Source organism: Protopterus annectens, chromosome 14.part0 (genome assembly GCF_019279795.1).
Source record: "Protopterus annectens isolate FY-2018-M chromosome 14.part0, PAN1.0, whole genome shotgun sequence".
NCBI classification, from domain to species: domain Eukaryota; kingdom Metazoa; phylum Chordata; order Ceratodontiformes; family Protopteridae; genus Protopterus; species Protopterus annectens.
Window position 1 is genome coordinate 841,412,267 of NC_056748.1, and position 20,885 is coordinate 841,433,151.

At 46.3% G+C, this 20,885-nt stretch overlaps 1 protein-coding gene across 1 annotated transcript in view; it reads right to left on the reverse strand.

The window, feature by feature from the left end:
* Positions 1-20,885, reverse strand: part of WAPL (WAPL cohesin release factor) — a 3,318,690-nt gene that overhangs the window by 2,900,692 nt on the left and 397,113 nt on the right. The window lies entirely within an intron of this gene.

Here is a 20,885-nt window from a genome sequence, read left to right on the forward strand (position 1 = left end):
TAGTTGCTGCACTTGTTGTTTAGGGGAGAGGCAAACAAATCACAGGAAGGCTGGCCCCATTGACCAAAAATCAGTCAGTTTTGGACAGAGAGACCACTCATGAGGCAGGAGAGTACACTTGCCTAATTTGTCTGCTATCACAGTGTCACTCCCCAGAATGTGCATAGCTATAGGGAAGTGGTGGAAAGAGAATTCACTGCCACATTCAGAGCTTCTTGACAAAGGGGATAGGATTTGGTTCCTCCCTGCTTATTAAGGTACCAAACTACTGACATACTGTGCATCTGAATCTCAATCATTCCTGAAGGAAGAGCAGTCTGAAAGGCTTGCAAAACTAGAAGCACTGCCCTTAGCTCCAGTACACTGATATGCAAGTTGGCCACTATGGAGGACCAAGTGCCTTGGACAGTCCTGCCCTGATAATGCCCCCTCACCCCATCTAGGAAGCATCCTTGATCACTGTGGCTTGGGATTGTGATGGGACAAAAGGACAGCCTAGGAGAATCTCCTCCAAATGCATCCACCAAGATAAATCCTTTTTGCAACGATTGGTGATCAAAATCAGGTGTAACAGGGTTGGTGTGACACTGACCAGTGGGAAGCTAGTAACCACTGTAGTATCATCATGTGGAATCTCGCTGAGAGAACCAGAGTTATAGCTGCAGCCATGGAGCCCAGTGCTTGAAGGACTAGGCGAGCGGTTACTTTCCTGTTCCCTGAACTCTGATTTCCTGCAGTCTCACAAAGGAAAGAGAGGGTATGGAAATTTGACTATTTAGAAGGGCTCCTATTAACTCTAAATTCTGAGTTGGGGTTAATTTTGATTTTTCATAGTTTACAATTATTCTTAGGCAAGAGCAAAGGTGAAGTACATGATAGAAAAGTTGCATAAAATCTTACCATATCCATAGATGTCCTTCTCTTCTATGCTGCAGTATTCAACATATGGGTTTACTCCTCTTGGTTCGCAAACGTCTGGGCAGTATACAAAAGTTCTCAGTCACCGTATCTTGAGTGGGACGTCTGGCGTGGCTCAAGGAACGTGGGCCATAAAAGTGACATCTGCACACAGCAGCCCTCAGAACTGTAAGCCCCAGTAAGAACCAGTCCTAGTAAGGGCAATGCCAGTCCTGTGCCACCCACAAAGGGAAATGCAGCTTAACAGAAGGGGAAAGGGGGTGGGAAGGAATACTGCAACATGGAAGAGAAGGACATCTCTGGTTATGGTAAGATTTTACACAACGTTTCTATGTCCTTCTATTCCTGTGTTGCAGTATTCAACATATGGGTAAGTGCCAAAGCTCACTGTGAAAAAAGGGGTGGTGGTCTAGAGGCAGTCATCAGGAATCAGTGAAAAATAGCCATGGCAAAACCCACCCTGGCTCTGGAAATGTGGTCTAGCTTGTAATGTTTGGTGAAGGTGTGCACAGATGACCAAGTGGCAGTTTCAAGAATGTAGCGCTTTCCAGACCCTTCAAGAAGGCTCCTGAGGAAGCCATAGCCCTGGTGGAGTGTGCTTTGACAGTACCTTGCAGGGATTTCCCATGGAATTTGTAGCAGCAGGTGATGGCCTCGGAAATCCATGTATAGACAGTTTGTTTGGTTACTCCCTTCCCTAGGGGTCTGGGGTGGAAGGAGACAGAGTTGATCAGTCTGTCTGATGGGCTTGGTTTTATGCAAATAAAACCTGAATTGTCTGTGAACATCCAGGGAGTTAAGTACTCTGTCCCCCTATGAGTTAGGAAAGAAGGTAGATAGGTGGACAGTTTGATTCAGGGACAGGTCATTCACCACCTTGGGCATGAATAAATGGTTAGTTCTAAGAATAACCCTGTCATTATGGAAAACTAGGAAAGTGAAATAGCCATGAGGGCTTGCAGCTCTGATACTCTTCTAGCCGAGGTCAAGGCCATGAGTAGTAGTCTTTCACATACAGTATTTTTGGGAAGCTTTGTCTGCTGCCTCAAATGGAGGAAGCGTGAGCTTTTCTAAAATGTAGTTAAGGTCCCATGGGGGTGGAGATGGTTTCCTGGGGGGCTTCAGGTGAAGAACCCTTTTGAGAAAAAGCTTAGCTGGTAGCCTGGACACCAGAGGGGGGGGGGGGTCTAGAAGAAGGCATGCTGACAGACGAGTGGGTTTTAATTGAGTAATAGGCCAATCCTGTCTGCAGTAGCTCACACAGGTAAGAACTAGAGGGGTCTCACTTGCAAGCAGGTCTGTTTCTTGTGACACCATATAGAAAATATCTTCCACTTTGAAAGGTAAGATTTTCTTGTATTTGGTTTCCTGGCCTCCTGCACGACAGTGAGCATATCCTCATTGTAAAGGTGTCTGAAGGGGATCAGAATCCTAACAGCCACAGGGTGAGGTGCAGCAACTGCCACTGTGGGTGTATTTAAGATTCCTTGTGCTGTGCGAGAAGGTCCACTCTGAGGGGTATCTTGTGGTGACTGCCCTTGGATAGTTGTAAAAGTAGGGAGAACCAAAGCCGACATGGCCAGTAGGGAGTCACCAACAAGATTCCTGGTCTGTCCTGCTGGATTTTCAGCAGGACTTTCTGGATGAGTGGGAAGGGGGAATGCATAGATAAACTTCCCCTTCCAGGAGACTGAGAAGGCATCTGTTGAAAATTCCTGAAGATGTGATATCCTGGTGCAAAATCCAGGAAGTTGCCTGTTGATGGAGGAGGCAAACAGGTCTATTTGAGGTGTATCCCCATCAATTGACCCAATCCAGGAAGACATCCCTGTGAAGCATCCATTCACAGTAGTTTGTGATGGTTCTGCCAAGAAGGTCTGCCTGGGAGTTCTGCAGAGAGGGAATGTAGACTGCCTTTAGGGTCACTCCCTGTGAGGTGGCCAATTCCCATACTAGGAAAGCTAGTCTGCAAAGTAAGCAAGACCTGGTCCTTCCCTTTTTGTTGAGATACCACAGAACTGTGGTACTGTCTGTGAAAACCTTTAGTGCACCTTGCTGTAGACATGGTTAAAAGGCTCAAAGGGCCAGGAGAATTGCCTTCATCTCTCAGACACTGATGCATTACTGTTTATGTGGCTCTGACCACAGACCCTGCACTTTTTGATGGCAGAGTTGCTGCCCAGCCCAAGTCTAAGGCATCTGCGTGCATGACCTGTGTCGGTAGAGGTGGTTTGAAGGGAAGACCTGGATTGAGGGTCACTTATTTCAACCACTGGATTTCTAATTTGAGGCAGGAGAGGAGGGGCACCCTGTGCTCCAGGGGATGAGTGTTGGGTCCAGACTGACCATAGGTACCACTGCAACTCTCATATGAAGTCCTGCTAATGGTAACATGGAGATAGATAGTGGCTGCCATGTACCCCAGGAGCCTGAGGTACTGGCTTGCTGTCAACTCTGTTGTCTGAAGGAACAGAAATAGGTGACCTGTCAGGTTTTCCACTTTTTGGAGAGGAAGGCAGACTTTCATGACATCTGACTTCTTGGGGTGCAGAATTCAGACAATAACTTGAGTAGGTTCCAGGTGAGATTTTGGGTAATTTACCTGGAATCCCAAAGACAGTAGGATGGAAACAAGGTGTATAGGTTGCAAAAGGGTCGCCTTGTTGTCTGCCTGTATTAGCAGGTCATCCAGATAAGAGAATATCTTGATGACCTTTGTCCAGCAAAAGGCTATCACCGCAGCCAAACATATGGGGAAACCCTGTGGACAAGGCAAACAACTGAAAGTGAGAAGGGCCCACAGAGAACCTCAGTATTTTCTGAAAGTGGGCTTTATGGGAAATGAAGACAGGCATCCTTTATATCCAAAGTGGCCATAAACCTCAGAGGGATCAGAAGGGGGGAAAAGGGTTGGTAGGGTCAACATCCTGAAGGATGAAACCTTTAGGAATAGGTTGAGATACGAGAGGACCAGAATTGGTCTCCAAGGACGGTCTTTTCTTAGTAACAGGAAAAAAATTGGAGTAGAAACCTCTTCCTTTTGCTGTGAGAGGCACTAGTTTGAGGGTGCCTTGAGGCAGCAGAAAGTACAGTTTTGTACCTACCATAAATGTAGATGTCCGAACTGGATAGCATCTGCAGTCATAACAAGTGGGTTGTCCTGTCGTCAGGCAGCCCTGCAGTCGGCCGGATTCCAAAGTCCGGGTCCGGCTTCGGCTGATGTCGCACTCCACCCGACGTCATCTCTGCTGGTCTTCGGGTATAAAAGCATCAGCCGCCGCCATTTTCCTCAGTGTTTCTTGCCCCAGATGCCAGTAGCCCTCTTGCAGGGTAAAATTTGGATAGATGCCAATGTTTCCAAATAGATAGAGGTAAACACAACAATAAGCATATATGTACATATATACAAACAAATACACCATAAAGACTCCCCCCCAACAGCTAGCTATTAGGAGGGTAAACACCCTAGGAGTACCACAGAGGGGAAGGAGGGAGGGTAATCCTGGCTGCAGATGCTATCCAGTTCGGACATCTACATTTATGGTAGGTACAAAACTGTACTATGTCCTTCATGGATGCATCTGCAGTCATAACAAGTGGGTAGAATACCATAGCCAACTAGGGAGGAGGATAAAGGTAGATTATGGTGTGTTTAAGATCCCTTGCAGTACAGCAGTGGCAAACCCTGCTCGGGATCTGGAATAAAGAGGCAAATTATAATGCTTGGCAAATGTATGCACGGAGGTCCAAGTAGCCGCCTCAATAATGTCTTTGGTTGCCACTCCTCGTAAGAAGGCTGTGGTAGTGGCTGTTGCCCTTGTAGAATGAGGTCTTATGTTCTGTGGAATTGGTTTTCCATGGAAGGAGTAACAGTATCGTATGCAATTTCCTATCCATTTGGAGATTGTCTGTTTGGAAATAGCTTTTCCTTCCCTTCCTGTTGCATAGGCTACAAAAGTTGGTCAGTCTTTCTGCTATTTTTGTTCTGTCCAAGTAGTAGCGTAGCTGTCTATGTACATCCAAGGTATGCAGTATTCTTTCCCTCTGTTTTGTGGGTTGGGAAAGAAGGAAGGTAGGTGGATTGCCTGGTTTAAAGATACTCTGGATACCACCTTAGGCATAAATGTAGGATTAGTCCTCAAGGACACTCTATCTTGGTGGAAGATTAGGAAGGGTTGCACTGCCATTAAGGCCTGTAGTTCTGAAACCCTCCTTGCTGAAGTAATTGCCAGTAGGAAAGCAGTTTTCCATGACAGGTGTTGTAGGTCTGCTGTTGCTGCTGGTTCAAAGGGTGCTAGTGTCAACTTTTCTAGCACAAAGTTTAAGTCCCAAGCTGGTAATGGTGGTTTCCTGGGAGGTTTTACATTCTTGATTCCTCTGAGGAACTGCCTGAGCAAAGGGTGCGAAAAACAGGAGGATCAAAGCTGTATTCTGCTGAAATAGCTGATGCATGTATCTTGATGGAGGAGTAGGACAGGCCTGAATGAAGAAGTTCGCCAGATACTCCAGAATGTTAGGCATATCTATGTTTGACACATCTTTTCCTCTTCGGTACTCCAAATGACAAACCTTTTCCATTTTCCAGCATAGTTCTTTCTTGTTGAAGGTCTGCGTGCTTCAAGAATAATGTCTTTAACTCTTTGGGAAAGTTCTGGATTAGCTGCTGCTATGTGATGTTCCATGCAGTCAGTTGCAGCGTTTTAGGTTTGGATGTATGATGCTGTAGTTGTTCTGAGTTAACATCAAAGGCATCAGGGTATTGGCCACATGTTGTTCGAGACATGCTCTTCCGTAGTGGGTACTAGTGGTGTCTTGGCCAGTTTGGGGCTATCAGGATTATCCTTGGGCGTTCTTCCTTGATTTTTAGTAGTACCTTGTGTATCAGAGGAAGAGCAGGAATGAATATGCTGTTAGGCCTTTCCAGTTGAAGGAGAGTGAGTACACTTTCCATGCTAGTGGGCGGAATGTCCTCGTGGAGAATTTTTGTAGCTGGTGATTGAGAGGTGATGCGAATAGGTCTATCTGTGGCATTCCCCATTTCTTTGAGATGGTCTTGAAGATGTCGCGGTGCAGCTTCCATTCGTGGGCATCCGAAGTGGTTCTGCTTAGTATGTCTGCTAGAGTATTGTCTTTCCCCGGTACAAATATTGCCTGTAACTGAATGTTGTAGCTGAGTGCCAGGGTCCACAGCTCCAAGGTCATTCTGCATACGCGGTATGAATGAGTGCCTCCCTGTTTGTTGATGTACCACATGACTGTGGTGTTGTCTGTCCTTATCATCAACTGGCCCTCTTTGAGGAAAGGTTTGAACTTTTGGATTGCCAGTTTTACTGCCAGCATTTCTTTTAGATTGATGTGCAGGTGAATTTGATCCTGTGTCCACAATCCTTGCACGCATTTGTCCAGCATGTGGGCGCCCCATCCTAGGTCTGAAGCGTCTGTTGTGATGGTCTGGCTTGGTTGACATCTGCGGAAGGGCAGGCCTGGGTTTGACTGGCATGCCTGAGCCCACCATAGGAACTCCTGTTTTAAGCATGGAATTAGTGGGATTTCTGTTTCTAGACTGTGTCTGTGTTGGGACCATAAATTCTTTAGGTACCACTGTAGTTTCCTCATATGTAGTCTGGCAAATGGGACCAAGATTATGCATGATGCCATGAAGCCCAAGGCCTGTAGAAATTTTCTTGCTGTTAACTTGTTCAGTTTTGTTAGAGCCAAGAAGTAAAGAGGAAGTTCTTTTTGTTTTTCTGTAGTCAGGAATGCCATTTGTTGTACTGTGTCCAATTCAGCCCAAGAATGTCCTTGTTTGGGATGGTATCAGCCTTGACTTTTGTAAATTGACTGTGTATCCCAGTCCTTGTAGCAAGTAAATGACCCTTTGTAAATCTGTTGTCAGCTTGCTTTTGTTGTCCCCTTGTAGCAGGCAGTCGTCCAGGTATGGGTAAATTTGAATTCCCTGTAGTCTGCAATGGCCGATTACTGATGCCAGGCATTTTGTGAATACTCTGGGCGCAGTAGATAAGCCAAAGGGCAATGCTGAGAATTGATAGTGCTCTGATCCTGCAAGAAATCTGAGGTATCTTCTGCAGATTGGTCGAATTGGGACGTGCAGGTATGCCTCCTTGAGATCTAGAGTTACCAGCCAAGACTCCTTGCCCAGCATGGGAAGAAGTTGCTGTAGGGTCAGCATTTTGAATTTTGGGACAATGATGTATGTATTTAAGGTGGACAGGTCGAGAATTGGTCTCCAACTTTTTCCTTTCTTGGAACTAGGAATAGTCTGGAGTAGAACCCCTTTCCTTGTTCTGCTGTTGGCACTCTTTCCACAGCTCTCATGTTTGCTAACTCCATTATCTGGCGTAGAGCCTCTGTTTTTGATTTGGAGGTAGATTTGGCATTCCTCTTTTGACTGGTAAAGTGTGGAAGTGAAACCGGTAACCTTGATCTATGGTTTGTAAAATCCACTTGTCTTTTGTTATGTAGTGCCAGTTCTTTGAAAATAAGGTTAACTTTCCGCCTAGAGGAGCTGCTATTTGTTCCCTGGTAGGCGGATTTAGGATTAAGTCACTGTGGTTGTGCTGATGTAGTGGCAGTGGCTGTGTCTGTGCCTCTGTTGTTACCTTGCCACTGTCGTCCTCTGTAGGCACCTCCTCTGGATTGGTTTCTGCCTCTGGAACGTCTATTCCTGCCCCTTTGAAATTTTGCGGAGTCAGGAAAGGACCAATTTTAGGCAGGCCAGTTCCTGCTAAACCTTCGGGGTTGGACCTGCAGGAAATCTTTAACAGTTTGAACAGATTTTGCCTTTTCTTCCATTTTCTTCATAACCTGCTGGGCAGGTGTACCAAACAAACTTGTCTTGTCCATAGGAGCATCTAGCAACTTAGCTTTAACATGATCCGTAAAGCTTGTTCCTTTAGCCATGCATGTCTTCTTATCACTGTGCCTGTCATGGCTGATCTAAATGAAGCCTCCAGTGCATCATAGCCACATTTTAAGGAATGGTTGCTAACCTGTTGTATGTTATTTACCATCTCTAATACATATTTCTTATCAAGAGATTCATCAGTAGTTAGCTTTTTAGTTAACTGATCAAGCATAAACTCTTGGTATTGTATCATGTGAAACTGACAGTTTAAAGCTCTAGCTGAGAGAGTAGCTGAAGTGTAGACCTTTTACCCCATCTGTCTAGTGACCTTGCTTCCCTTTCAGAAGGAATAGGGTTTTAGCTGTGGTTGCGGCTACTGCCTTGGGACCCTGGGATATAGTTTCTGGGTCTGCAAGAGGGGCCTTGTAAAGGTGGTGATGAGTATCTGGCACCCTGTAAAATCTGTCTGGTTTGGCAGGGGCTGGGGTAAAGAATCTGGAGCGGAGCAAACATCATTGAAAGCATCATCCACCACAGAGAACAGGAGGTATAGCTAAGGGTCTGTGCTGTGGGAGGTGCAGAAAAGTCCTAAGTCTTTTCTGGAGTCTGAAAAATCCTGTTGCTGCCATTGGAACTGTTCTCGCATGGCATGCAAGGTTTCTCCAAAGGAGAATTCTTCTGGTGGGGAAGCAGCTGGAATGGATTCTTCAGCATCAGAATCTTCAAAATTGGAAAGGGAGCCTCAGGCTGGTCAGTTATGTCTGATTCATGAGCAGAATCATCAGAAGACACTGGCTCAGGGGGCTCTGCCCTAGGTCTCTTCTCTGGGGGCTGAGAGGCCCTGTCTGGGTGAGATTGAGATCCTCTAATTAAAGAAATTAAATCTTCTGCCAAAGAAAGCATTTGAGAACTAGAAGAGGGCCTGGATGAGGGGGTTTAACAGGCACTGATTTAGTAGTCTTGGCTGCTTTAGCCCTGGCGAAGGCCTTAATGGACATGGCTGCTGGAGGCCTAGCAGCACCACGTGCTGGGGTAGAGACATCCAAGGGATGGTGTCTGATAAGTCAACCACCGTAGTGGGTAAAATTTCTGAGGTCGATTCAAGAATTGTAGCAGGGGCCTCAGTTGTAAGAATAGGTTCAGCTGTACTTTGAGCAGTTTTCTCGGTTTCGGCCGAAACCGAGACACTCATGATTTGCTTTGCCGTGGTTTCGGCGAAACCGGACCGCGAGTGTCGGTCTTTATCTTTGCGTTTTTTGGGGGTAGTCGGAGGATCCAACGGCATAATGTACGCAAAATCAGTACCGAAAAACTGTTCTGCAAACTCCGACCGACGCCTAAGCGTTCGTCGGTTGAAAGAGGCACAGGCCGAACAGGCTGCTACGTCGTGGGCTGGGCCTAAACAAGGCAGACAGTAAGAGTGGAAATCTTTATGAGGTATTTGTTTCCCACAGGTTAAACAATTGTTAACTTTTCTGACATCGGCTGAGGCAAGAAAGAGTCCCCAACGGGGTACTTAGCTTTAGAAGTCTTCGAAGTAGTATTCGGTAGAAGTAATCTCTGGATCCGACCGACCGGCACTTGCGAACAGCTTCTGCTTCAGGCGCCACGCGGCAAGAAAGACTGAGGAAAATGGCGTCGGCTGATGCTTTTATACCCGAAGACCAGCAGAGATGACGTCGGGTGGAGTGCGACATCAGCCGAAGCCGGACCCGGACTTTGGAATCCGGCCGACTGCAGGGCTGCCTGACGACAGGACAACCCACTTGTTATGACTGCAGATGCATCCATGAAGGACATAGTGGTGATGTTGTTTGGGAGGTTGTGGGATGCCTTTTCGCATTGGGGGCTTAAACCAGGTCATGAAATACCTATTTTGAAGGATTGAAAGGACCCATTTGTCTGAGGTGATGGATGTCCACACAGGGAGGCAGAGAGAGGCATACCAGACAGAGGGGGAGAGGGATGAGGAGGGCTTGTAAGGCTGGCAAGCTAGTCAGACGCTACCTGCCCAGTCTTGAAAGGGTGGCCCTCTGGCTAGAGGATGGTGTAGATCTAGCTGGAGGGGGTGCTTTCTGGTAGGTTTTCTAGACCTTGAGGGAGCTGCAGGGCGAGAATGTTTTCTAATGAACTGTATTTTAGCTGGGTAGTTACTTTGAAATTTAGGAAAAGGGGAGACTAGCAGGTGTTTCAAATCTTGCATTTCTTTTCCCTTTTGCTGAAGTGACTTAAACAAATCAACCACTTTTGCACCACGCAAAGCTGTGTTGTCCAGGAGGACATCAATCAGCTTTGCCCTGAAATCATCTAGAAGGGGCTGAAGGCATAGCTAGGAGTACCTTCTTAAGGCAGCTGCTGATGCTGCTGCTGACTTTGCTGAGGCTTCAGAAGCATCATAATTGCACTTTACTAACTGCCTGGTAACCTGGGAGATGACAGCCAGAAGGAAAGACAGTGAAGCTTTGGCAGTACAATCTGGTGCATCAGCCAACTTATTGGAGGCCAGCTCAGGAGTGATGAAGCATATTTAGCCATGTGCATCTGGTAGTTGGTAGGCTCGAAGGCCAGAGTGGCAGTGGTGTAAATTTTCTTACCCAGACACTCCACTGCTTTGCTTCTTTGTCAGAGGGAAGGATTGTGATGGTGGGTAAAAGTTTAGATGCCTTATCTGTGAAAAGGGAAATGGTGGAAGGGTCTGCTGGTGGACACTTGGAGATACTTGGCAATCTCAGTGACTTTATAAAATCAATCAGGTCTGCGTGGAGCAGGTGGTTGTGAGTCATGATGCTCAGGAGAAGGCAGACAGAATTGGGGGAACAGCAGACGGCTTAGTAAATCTATCTGAATGAGGTCATAATACCATTTTTGGACAAGTCATTTCAGAGGATTCCCACTTAAAATGCTTTTTCATCTTGGAGATGGTTTCTCCAAAAGTCAAATGTTCAGCTGGGGGAGTCAGAGTCAACAGATTCTTCCTCTGGGGAACCATACCTAAAGGGAGAAGAAAGCTGGCAAGTGTATGGAAGTGATCCCTCAGACGACGAAACAGATGAATCTTCCTCTTCCTTCATGGTTGGACCTGTGGTTTGAGGTATTGGACTCAGAATTGGAGGTGGAATATTAGCAGTCCCTGCAGAGGTAGGGCGCAAGGCCATAAAGGCATTAAACAGACTTAGTTTGTAAGCCTGCCAGTCAGGAATACTTTCTTTAGGAGTAGAGATATGCTTACTTTTCTACTCTTTTCTTTTTTTTTTTTTTTTAAGAGGCCTTGCAGGTTATCTGAAGTGAGGAAGGCCTGGAGTCTGGTGACTGCAAGGAACCAGAGGTATCGGACGGAACTACTGAAATCTACCGTTCCCCCGTGGCATCTGAAACAGATGTCAGTAAAGCTTCTGTGGACATGCCCTCCGCACAGGACTGTGCAGCTTCTGTGGAGGTACCCATTATATCAGAGGCAGCAAAGCCCAAATTCTCGAACAGGCCAACGTTGGCCACAGGCTGAGGGATGGACACAAGAGGCATTGCTGCAGTGGTAGGCCGTACAGACTTCGCTTTCTTTTTTGGTGGTTCAGTAGGTATGTCGCAGGAACTCTCCATCCTTAACGCTATTTGTTTTAACCTTCAATTCTCTAAATATAAATTAAGCGCGTGCAGATGGCTGCGCAATATTTTGGGCACTAATGCCTGAAAAATGGAGCAGGGCTTGTAATCGTGCCACTGTCCCAAACAAAAGAGAAACAGATCATTGGCGCCCTTGTGATGTATCTGACGGTCACTCTTACACGTGCCCCTTTTGGATGACATAAACAGGCATTAAAAGAAAGGAAAAGACTACAAGGTTCCCAACAGGGCACTTACCCGATTTCTTGAATCAGATGGCCGTGAAGGCAGGAACACCTGGCCTTCGGCGGCTGAGAAGATGTCCTTCTATTCTAATGTTGCAGTATTCTACATATGGGTTTACCCTCCAGCTCATCCAGCCAGGTTTCCAAAGATTTTCAGTCCCTCTAGGTGCGTCGATGTCTGACGTGGCAGCAGGTACATGGGCCATAAAAGTGACGTCTGCATGCACCAGCCCTCAGACCTTTTCGGCTGCCAGTCGTATAACAGGTGCTCATGCTTCTCGCCGATGTCGGATCAGAAAAATTCAGTTAACTACCTCGCTGGGGATCCTCCCATTCCTACTGTTATTGCTTACAGTCTATATCAATGCTTAAAACAAACAGCGTTAAGGATGCAGGTTGTTAGATGCCCCGTCTGAATCGCCCAAAAAGAGGGCCAAGACCTTGTGGCCTACTCCTTCAGCTGCACCTCTTCCAGCTATTCTGCAGCCTGTGGCCAACATCGGCCTGGCCGAGAATTCAGCTTCCGCCGGTGTAGATAAGGCGGGTACCTCTGCGGAACCACACAATCTCAAGTGGATGCCATGTCCATAGAGGCTATAACTGTGTCTGGCTTAGACTATGTGGGAGAACCAGCATTCACTCTGAGCTAATCAATCCCCCTGCCACTATCCCTACACCTGTCCAGAGGCCGTTTCCCAGCCAGACGCCAGTGAGGCCTCTAAAGAAAACACAGAAAACAAAACCTGTTTCTCCTGCTACTGAAAGTATGCCCGACTGGCAGGCCTTCAGCCAGAGTTTGCTTAATGCCTTAATGGCCCTTAGGCCTAGTGCCTCAGAAAAGTACAGTTTTGTACCTATCATAAATGTAGATGTTCGAAGATCCATATTGCTGCAGTCCTTACACTTGGGTAGTCCGCTGTCCTCGGTCGGCCCGAATATCAAAGTATTAGGCTGACGTCGGTCAAGGCGCTTAAGACTGACATCAGGACGTCAGGGTACAAAAGCGCATGACCGACGTCATATCCTCAGTCTTTTCTTGCCCCAGATGTCAGAAGACCCTAAAAAGAAAGGTCAAAACCAAAAGACAGCAAAAAACAACCAACCACCCTTGCACTAATCATATGTACAATATATACAATATCCACAATATTCACAACCCAAACCACACAACCGCCTCTAACTACAGAGGGGAAGGAGGGAGGGTAAATTGGACTGCAGCAATGTGGATCTTGAACATCTACATTTATGGTAGGTACAAAACTGTACTATGTTCTTCATCTCACATTGCTGCAGTCCTTACACTTGGGTAGAATCCCAAAGCAGAGGTAAGGGAGGATGGCAAAACTATAAAGCAGTAGGAGCTGCCAAAATGCCCTGTAAAATTGCAGTGGCAAAACCAGCCCTAGATTTAGAGTAAAGTGGAAGGTGGTAATGCTTAGAGAAAGTATGCACTGAACTCCAAGTAGCAGCCTCCAAAATATCTTTAGTTGCCACCCCCCTTAAAAAAGTTGTAGAAGTGGCAGTAGCCCTAGTGGAATGAGGCCTAATCCCAGCTGGAATCTCCTTACCATGATGGGAATAACAGAAAGCAATACAAAACCCAATCCACTTAGAAATAGTTTGTTTTGACACAGGCTTGCCCTGAGAACCCAAAGCAAATGAAACAAATAACTGCTGAGACTGCCTGAACCCTTTAGTTCTGCTCAAATAATATCGCAACTGCCTGTGTATATCCAAAGTGTGCAAAATCTTTTCCCCTTTATTTTGGGGTTTGCATAAAAGTAGGCAAATGAATAGTTTGGTTTAAAGCCACACTAGAAACCACTTTAGGCATAAAGGAAGGATTAGTACATAAAGATACCCTATCCTTATGGAAAATTAAGAAAGGCTCAACTGCCATAAGGGCCTGTAATTCAGAAACCCTTCTCGCAGAGGTAATGGCCAACAAAAAAGCAGTCTTCCATGATAAATATTTCAACTCGGCAGTAGCTGCAGGCTCAAAAGGTTGTAGAGTGAGCTTCTCCAACACAAAATTGAGATCCCAAGCAGGAGTAGGAGCTCTGCGTGGGGTCTTATATTCTTTGCCCCTCTAAGGAATTGCTTAAACAAAGGATGAGAAAACAATGGTGGGTCACAGTCATAGTGAGCAGAAATTGCTGCAGCATGAACCTTAATAGAAGAGAAGGACAAACCTTTGTCCAGTAACTCAGTAAGATATTGAAGAGCCACACTTAAATTAGGCTTAGAAACATCAAATTCCTTTGCTGTACTCCAAAATAAAAATCTCTTCCATTTATCTGCGTACACTTTCCTTGTACTAGGCCTTCTGGCCTCCAAAATAACATTCAAAACTTGCTGTGGAAGCTGAGACCCTCCAGGGTTTAAAACAGAATATGCCAGGCTGTTAGGTGAAGAGAGTGGAGTTTGACATTGAGTAAATGACTGTTCTCCTGAGACAGCAGGTGAGGAATCGAAGGCAAAGGCCATGGAGGCTCCCGTACCAGACTTCTCAGTAATGGGTACCAGTGCTGTCGAGGCCAATCCGGAGCTATTAAAATCATCTTTGGCTTGTCCTGTCTGACCTTCAGGAGTACCTTTGGGAGGAGAGGCAGAGGTGGAAAGGCATACACATGAAGATTGCTCCTATTGAATGAAAGAGCATCCACTTTCCAAGCTGTGGGATGAAACCTTTTTGTGCAAAACTTTGGCAGCTGGTAGTTTAGTGGAGAAGCGAACAGATCTATGTCTGGAGTTCCCCATAACACTGTCAATTTCTGAAATACATGAGGATCCAATTTCCACTCGTGGGGATCCATAATTTGTCTGCTCAACACATCTGCTAAGGAGTTCTATGCTCCCGGCAGAAACCTTGCCTGAAGATTTAGCTGTAAACTGAGAGCAGTCTCCCACAAAATCATTGCTTGTCTGCATAGAGGATAAGAATGTGTTCCCCCTTGCTTGTTGATGTACCACATGACAGTTGTGTTGTCTGTTAGAACCAACACCTGCCCTGGAAGAAGTAAATCCTTGAAAGCTATTAATGCAAATTGGACTGCTAACATCTCCTTCAAGTTGATATGTAGATGTTGAAGTCTGGCAGGCCACGTGTCTTGTACCCACTTTCCATTTAGATGAGCTCCCCAAGCTTTGTCCGAGGCATCTGTCGTTAGAATCTGACTCGCCTCTGGCCGGGTCACAGAGAGTCCCTTGTTTAGGTGACATTCCTGAGCCCACCACAAAAATTCCTTTTGAATGCAAGGTATTATCTGAATGACAGTGTCCAAATCTTGGCAGTGCTGTGTCCATACATTTTTGAGATACCATTGTAGCTTCCTCATATGCAGTTTGGCATTGGGAAGCACCAGAATACAAGATGCCATGAACCCCAAGGCTTGAAGGACTGTCCTTGCAGTCAGCCTGGACTGATGAGACAATTGATGGAAGTAAAGAGAAAGATTCTTTTGTTTGTCCGGGGTCAAAAGGCCATCTGGGATGCTGTATTCAGTCTCACACCCAGAAAGCACATGTCCTGAGAGGGTACTAGACTGGACTTTATTTCGTTCACAGAATACCCCAGGCATCTTAGCACTGCTATCACATATTGCAAATGATGAAGTTCGTCCTTTCCTTGGGCCAGAATCAGGCAATCGTCCAAATAAGGATAGATCTGTATTCCTCTTAGCCTGAAGAAAGCTATCACTGGAGCCAGAACCTTTGTGAACACTCTGGGCGCAGTAGATAAGCCAAAGGGCAATGCAGAGAACTGATAATGAGAAGTCCCAGCCCGAAAACGCAGATACTTCCTGCAACTTAGCCTGATAGGAACATGAAGGTAAGCCTCCTTGAGATCTAGAGTCACCATCCAGTGATCTTTGCCCAGCAGAGGTAAAAGCTGTTGTAACGTCAACATTTTGAACTTGGGAATGTCCAGATAAGTGTTGAGGATAGATAAATCCAAAATTGGTCTCCACGTGTTCCCCTTCTTTGGTACCAGGAACAGGCGAGAATAAAATCCTAGGCCCACTTCTGGCAGAGGGACCAGTTGTATGGCCCCTATTTGAAGCAGCAGAGAAATTTGTTTGTGAGCCTCTAGTCTTTGCTGAGGAGGAACGTTCGGCATGCCTTTGAAAGGAGGCAAGGTATGGAAATAAAACTTGTAACCTTGGTGTATGATATCCAATACCCATCTGTCTTGGGTAATCAAACTCCAATTTTCCTTGAGTGCCAACCTTCCTCCCAAAGGTGCTGCCAGGCAAGAAGGATCTGGCAGCTGAAAAGGTAGGTCATTGGGCCTGTTTACGAAAGGACTGGCCCCTGCCCTCACCCGAAGATTGTGCAGGTGAACTCCCTGTTCTAGGTCTGAAGGAGCTCTGAGCTCTGCCCCTACCACGCCTAGATCTACCCCTAGACTGTGAATCATAAGAAGGGTACGTCCACCACTTAGCAGGCCAATTCCTACTAAACTTCGGAGGCTGAACTTGCAAAAAATCTTTAACAGCCTGCATAGACTTAGCCTTGTCTTCCATTTTCTTCAAGACTGACTCCACAGGTGAACCAAACAACACATCAGACTATAAAGGAGCATCTAAAATCCTTGTCTTAACATGGTCAGATAAAGTCTGATCCCTCAGCCAGGCGTGCCTTCGAAGAACTGACCCAGTGGCAGCCACCCTAGACGAGGCCTGTACAGCAGCAAAACCACATTGTAAAGAATGCTTACCCACCTGTTCAGAGACATGTACCAAATCTTGTAATTCTTTACACTCAATGCCTTCCGCCAGAGCATCTACCTTAGACTTCAATTGAGAAAGAAGATAGTTTTGATATTTCAACATGTGAAACTGGCAATTCAAAGCCCTCATAGCCAAGGTGGAAGAAGTATAGACTTTCTTTCCCCATCTATCCAAAGCTCTGGCCTCTTTATCTGGAGGAACCGGATTTTTACAACAGAGGCCTTGACACCCTTAGGTCCCTGACTAACAGTTTCTGGGTCTCCCTAGGACTCTTATAAAGATATTTATGAGCCTCAGGCACCCTGTAATACCTATCCGGTTTAACAGGAGCAGGAGGCAAAGAATCAGGATTAAGTGAAGCCTCTGCAAACACATCTTCCACAACATCCAGAACAGGTGGTATAGCCAAAGGCCTATGCTGGGGTAAAAGTAAAAATTCCCTAAGCCTTTTCCTGGAATCAGAGAAGTCCTGACCTTCCCACTTAAAATGTTCCCTCATGGAATGAAGAGTCTCTGAAAAAGAAAAATCTTCTGGAGGAGAAGCAGAAGGAGTAGAATCATCCACATCAGAATCAGAATAAGGAGAATACTCCTGCAAGTCTTCAGCCGAAGACTCTGAAACATCCGAAGCCTGCTCAAAACTCCCCAACTCTGGTTCCACCCTAGGACTCTTATCAGGAGGGGGCAAAGAACCTCTAATCAAAGTAATTAAATCTTCTGCCATTTTAAGCATGTGCTTCTTGGGCACAGATCCTGATGAACTAGGAGTGACACCAACAGAAGCTAAACCTGGCCTGCCTCTGGGAGAAGCCTTGGAAACATAAGGAGAGGGCCTAACCACCCTAGGAAGGGAGGGGAGTACAGTAACTTGAGAAGCCCCTTTAGCCTGACCTGCCTCCTGAGAGGCCACATCCTGCAATATCAAAGTCTCCCCCTGGGATTCCAGAGAAGCCTCGGTGAACCACCGGTTCCACTGACGCCTCTAAAGAACCGGCGTCCGTGCGGGCGACTCTTCTTGCCTGGGTTTAGCTGCTTTGTCTTTGCGCTTCTTGAAGAAGCGGCCGGAGCATCCGACGGCATATTATAATTGCACCGCTTCCCGAAGACCAACCTGGCACAATCTAACCTTCGCTTAATAGTGCACTTATTGAACCTAGCACAAAAGCGACACCCAACAACGTCGTGCTCAGGCCCCAAACAAGGAATACACAAAGTATGATAGTCCCTATGCGGTATCTGTTTCCCACAAGAAATACAGTTATTCACTTTTTCTGACATCCGGTAAACCACTGAGGCAAGAAAAACTAAAATATTCCCAACGGGTACTTAGCCAACTTTGACTCGGTCTGAAACTCCGAATTCGAAAAATTTCAGAACGCCGAACGGCACTTGCAACGCTGCTTCTGCATCGGACCATGCGGCAAAAAAGACTGAGGATATGACGTCGGTCATGCTCTTTTGTACCCTGACGTCCTGATGTCAGTCTTAAGCGCCTTGACCGACGTCAGCCTAATACTTTGATATTCAGGCCGACCGAGGACAGCGGACTACCCAAGTGTAAGGACTGCAGCAATGTGAGATGAAGAACATCCCCTATCACCGCACCTCCCCTCCCAAGTCCGAGACCTCTCATTCCTGAAAGGAAGGTAGAACAATTAGAGGAGGAGGAACTGTCAGATTCCTAAGAGGATTCCCTCTCTTACCCCTCTCAGATCTCGTCAGCCCAAGGATATGGATCTTCAGAGGAAGGCTCTATTGAACCAGACTCCCATGTGGAGGATTTAACCTTTGGGAAACTATCAATAAGATGAAACACTTTCAGTGAAAATCTTCGGATATGAATGAAGTACAAAAGAGGTTTTACAAACTGATACAAATGGACTCCCCCAGTTCTTCTATCATCCCTCCTATTTAGCCAGCTTTCCTGGATGCTTTTGCTTCAGCTTCCATCAACCCGGACTCCCAACCCCCAGCCCCAAGAGGAGCAGATGGACTTTACAAATTCCATGAAACAGGAAAATTTCTGACTGTGTCGTCCTGCTGACCCAGCCACTATCTCCATCTCTACAGATAGGGCTTCCAAGCTTCTTCCTACCACTACCATCCTCCCAGCTGATAAGGACAGCAAGACTATGGATAGACTAGGAAAGAAAATGTACACCTCTGCTACCCTGTCATTCCAAGCCACTAACTACTAAACTCACATGACCAAATATTCCTTAGCTCTGATGGACAAAGCCACTAACTAGCTGACATTCCAGATTGTGCAGATACATCTTCCTTGACCTCCCTGCTAGCCCTCATCCCTCAGGTGAACAGACATTCCTTAAGTTGCAGTTATGATGTAGCTGAAACCTCAGTTAGGTCAGCTGCCAAAGTCTCTGCAGTAAGACGATACTCATGGCTACACCTTCAGCCTCTCCCTGATAACATCAGGGCCAAACTTATTGATGCACCTCTGGATCACTCTGCCCTGTTTGGTGAAAAAGCTGCTGACCTGTTCAGGTCCCTGTAACAAAAGGGAAAAGAAATACAGGATCTAAAATACCACCTAGTCTCGTCCATCCCCAAGTTCCATATGAACTACCTGGCGAAGACTCAGTTTATCAGCAAAGCCTCCGTGTCCATATCTCCCCACTGGTCTAGAAGACCTTCCAGAAGACAGCCCCCTCTGGCTAGAGCTTCTCCTTCCTCCAGCCAAAGGCCTTCCTTTTCTGAAAGGGCAGGTAGTGTCTGACTGCCTGCCATCCTTTCCACCCCACCATCCCTCCTGTCTGCCCCCCCCCGCTTCTCTCACAGTCTTCTCTACATGGTCACTCATTACCTCAGACAAATGGGTTTTGTCGATCATACAGAACAGTTACTTCATGTCCTGGATCACCCCCCAACAAGGCTGGGTATACCCCAGCCACCCACCAGTCAAGTACCCCTACTACGACAGGTCCTTCAAACTCTACTAATACAAGGCAGTATAGAACCAGTGCCTACAGAATCAATAAGGAAAGGATTCTACTCCAGAATCTTTTTGGTTCCCAGAAAGGATGGACCATTGAGGCCTATTTTAGACCTATCATGCCTCAACCCCTTCTTAAAAGTTCCTACCTTCAAGATGCTCAGTCTCCCTACCCTCTTTCCCCTCCTTCTCCCTCAGGGATTCATGACAACCCTGGACATAAAGGATGCCTACCTTCACATACCTATGAAACCCACTTTCAGGAAATACCTCAGATTTCTAGCAGGCTCATCCCCATCTTCAGTTCTCTGCCTTGTCCTTTGGGCTTTCTACTGCTCCCAGGGTATTCACAAAATATCTGGCTCCAGTCATTGCTTACTGCAGGACAAAGGGGACCCAGATATTCCCCTATCTAAATGACCTTCTAAATCAGGGAAAAGACCAGAAGACTGTCTTCACACCCAGACCCTTCTGCTCCTCCTGCAGTCCCTAGGATTTCTATTAACTTGCCAAAATCTCATCTGAAGCCTGCACATGACATTGTCTTCCTGGGTTGCAGAATCCAGACAGACCTTATGAAGGCCTTCCTACCACCAGAAAAGGTGGTGTCCCTCACACACCTTCTCGCTGCCCTTCAATCCTCAGAACTGACAGTGAGGCAATTTGAGACTTCTGGATTACATGGCAGCCAGCATACCCATGTTGCCCTTAGCAAGAATGCATATAAGGAAACTACAATGGCATCTTCAATCAGTGTGGACTCAGCACTCCCATTCTCTGGAGTTCAGGGTCCCCCACCTTCCTTGTTTGAAACAGGAAATGAGATGATGGGTGGCTCAGGTGGCCCAGAACCAGGTCTATCTTTACAAACACCCAACTCCTCCCAGACTATGCACACAGATGCCTCAGATCGGGGTTGGGGAGTACCCCAGACAGAGAAAAGAGCAAAGTTTGAGAAGAGGCAGACTAGATCACAAACAGAGAAATGAGGGTGATCCTCCTTCCTCTACAAGCCTTCCAACCCTATCTAGAGCAGGGCCTCTCAAGATATTCATGGACAACACCACAGTTCTGTGGCACCTCAACAAACAAGGAGGGTCGAAGTCGCACCTTCTATGAAGACTAGCTCTGCAGGTGTGGGAACTAGCCACTTAACAAGGAATTACCCTGTCAGCCTACATACCGTCCCTAAACAACTCCCAGGCAGATCTAAGCAGAAAGTACAGTTGTGTACACATACCATAAATGTAGATGTTCGAATGTATTCACTGTTGCAGTCATTACATTTGGGTAATCTGCTGGCAGGATGCCCTCAGTCGGCCTGAACTCTAAAGTCTTGAGTCCTGTGTCAGTTGCAGTCTTCTCTTCCATGAGTCAGGGGTATAAAACATGCAGCTGACGCCATTTTCTTTAGTTTTTCTTGCACACGATGTCAGGTGCCCCCAAAAAGGTAGCAATATTATATATATTTATATATCTACATGCCTCAATATAAACTTTACCATCATCTACAAGCAAATACACCATATAGGTTGCAGAAGATAGAGAAGGAAAGGTAAACTGTAGAATGA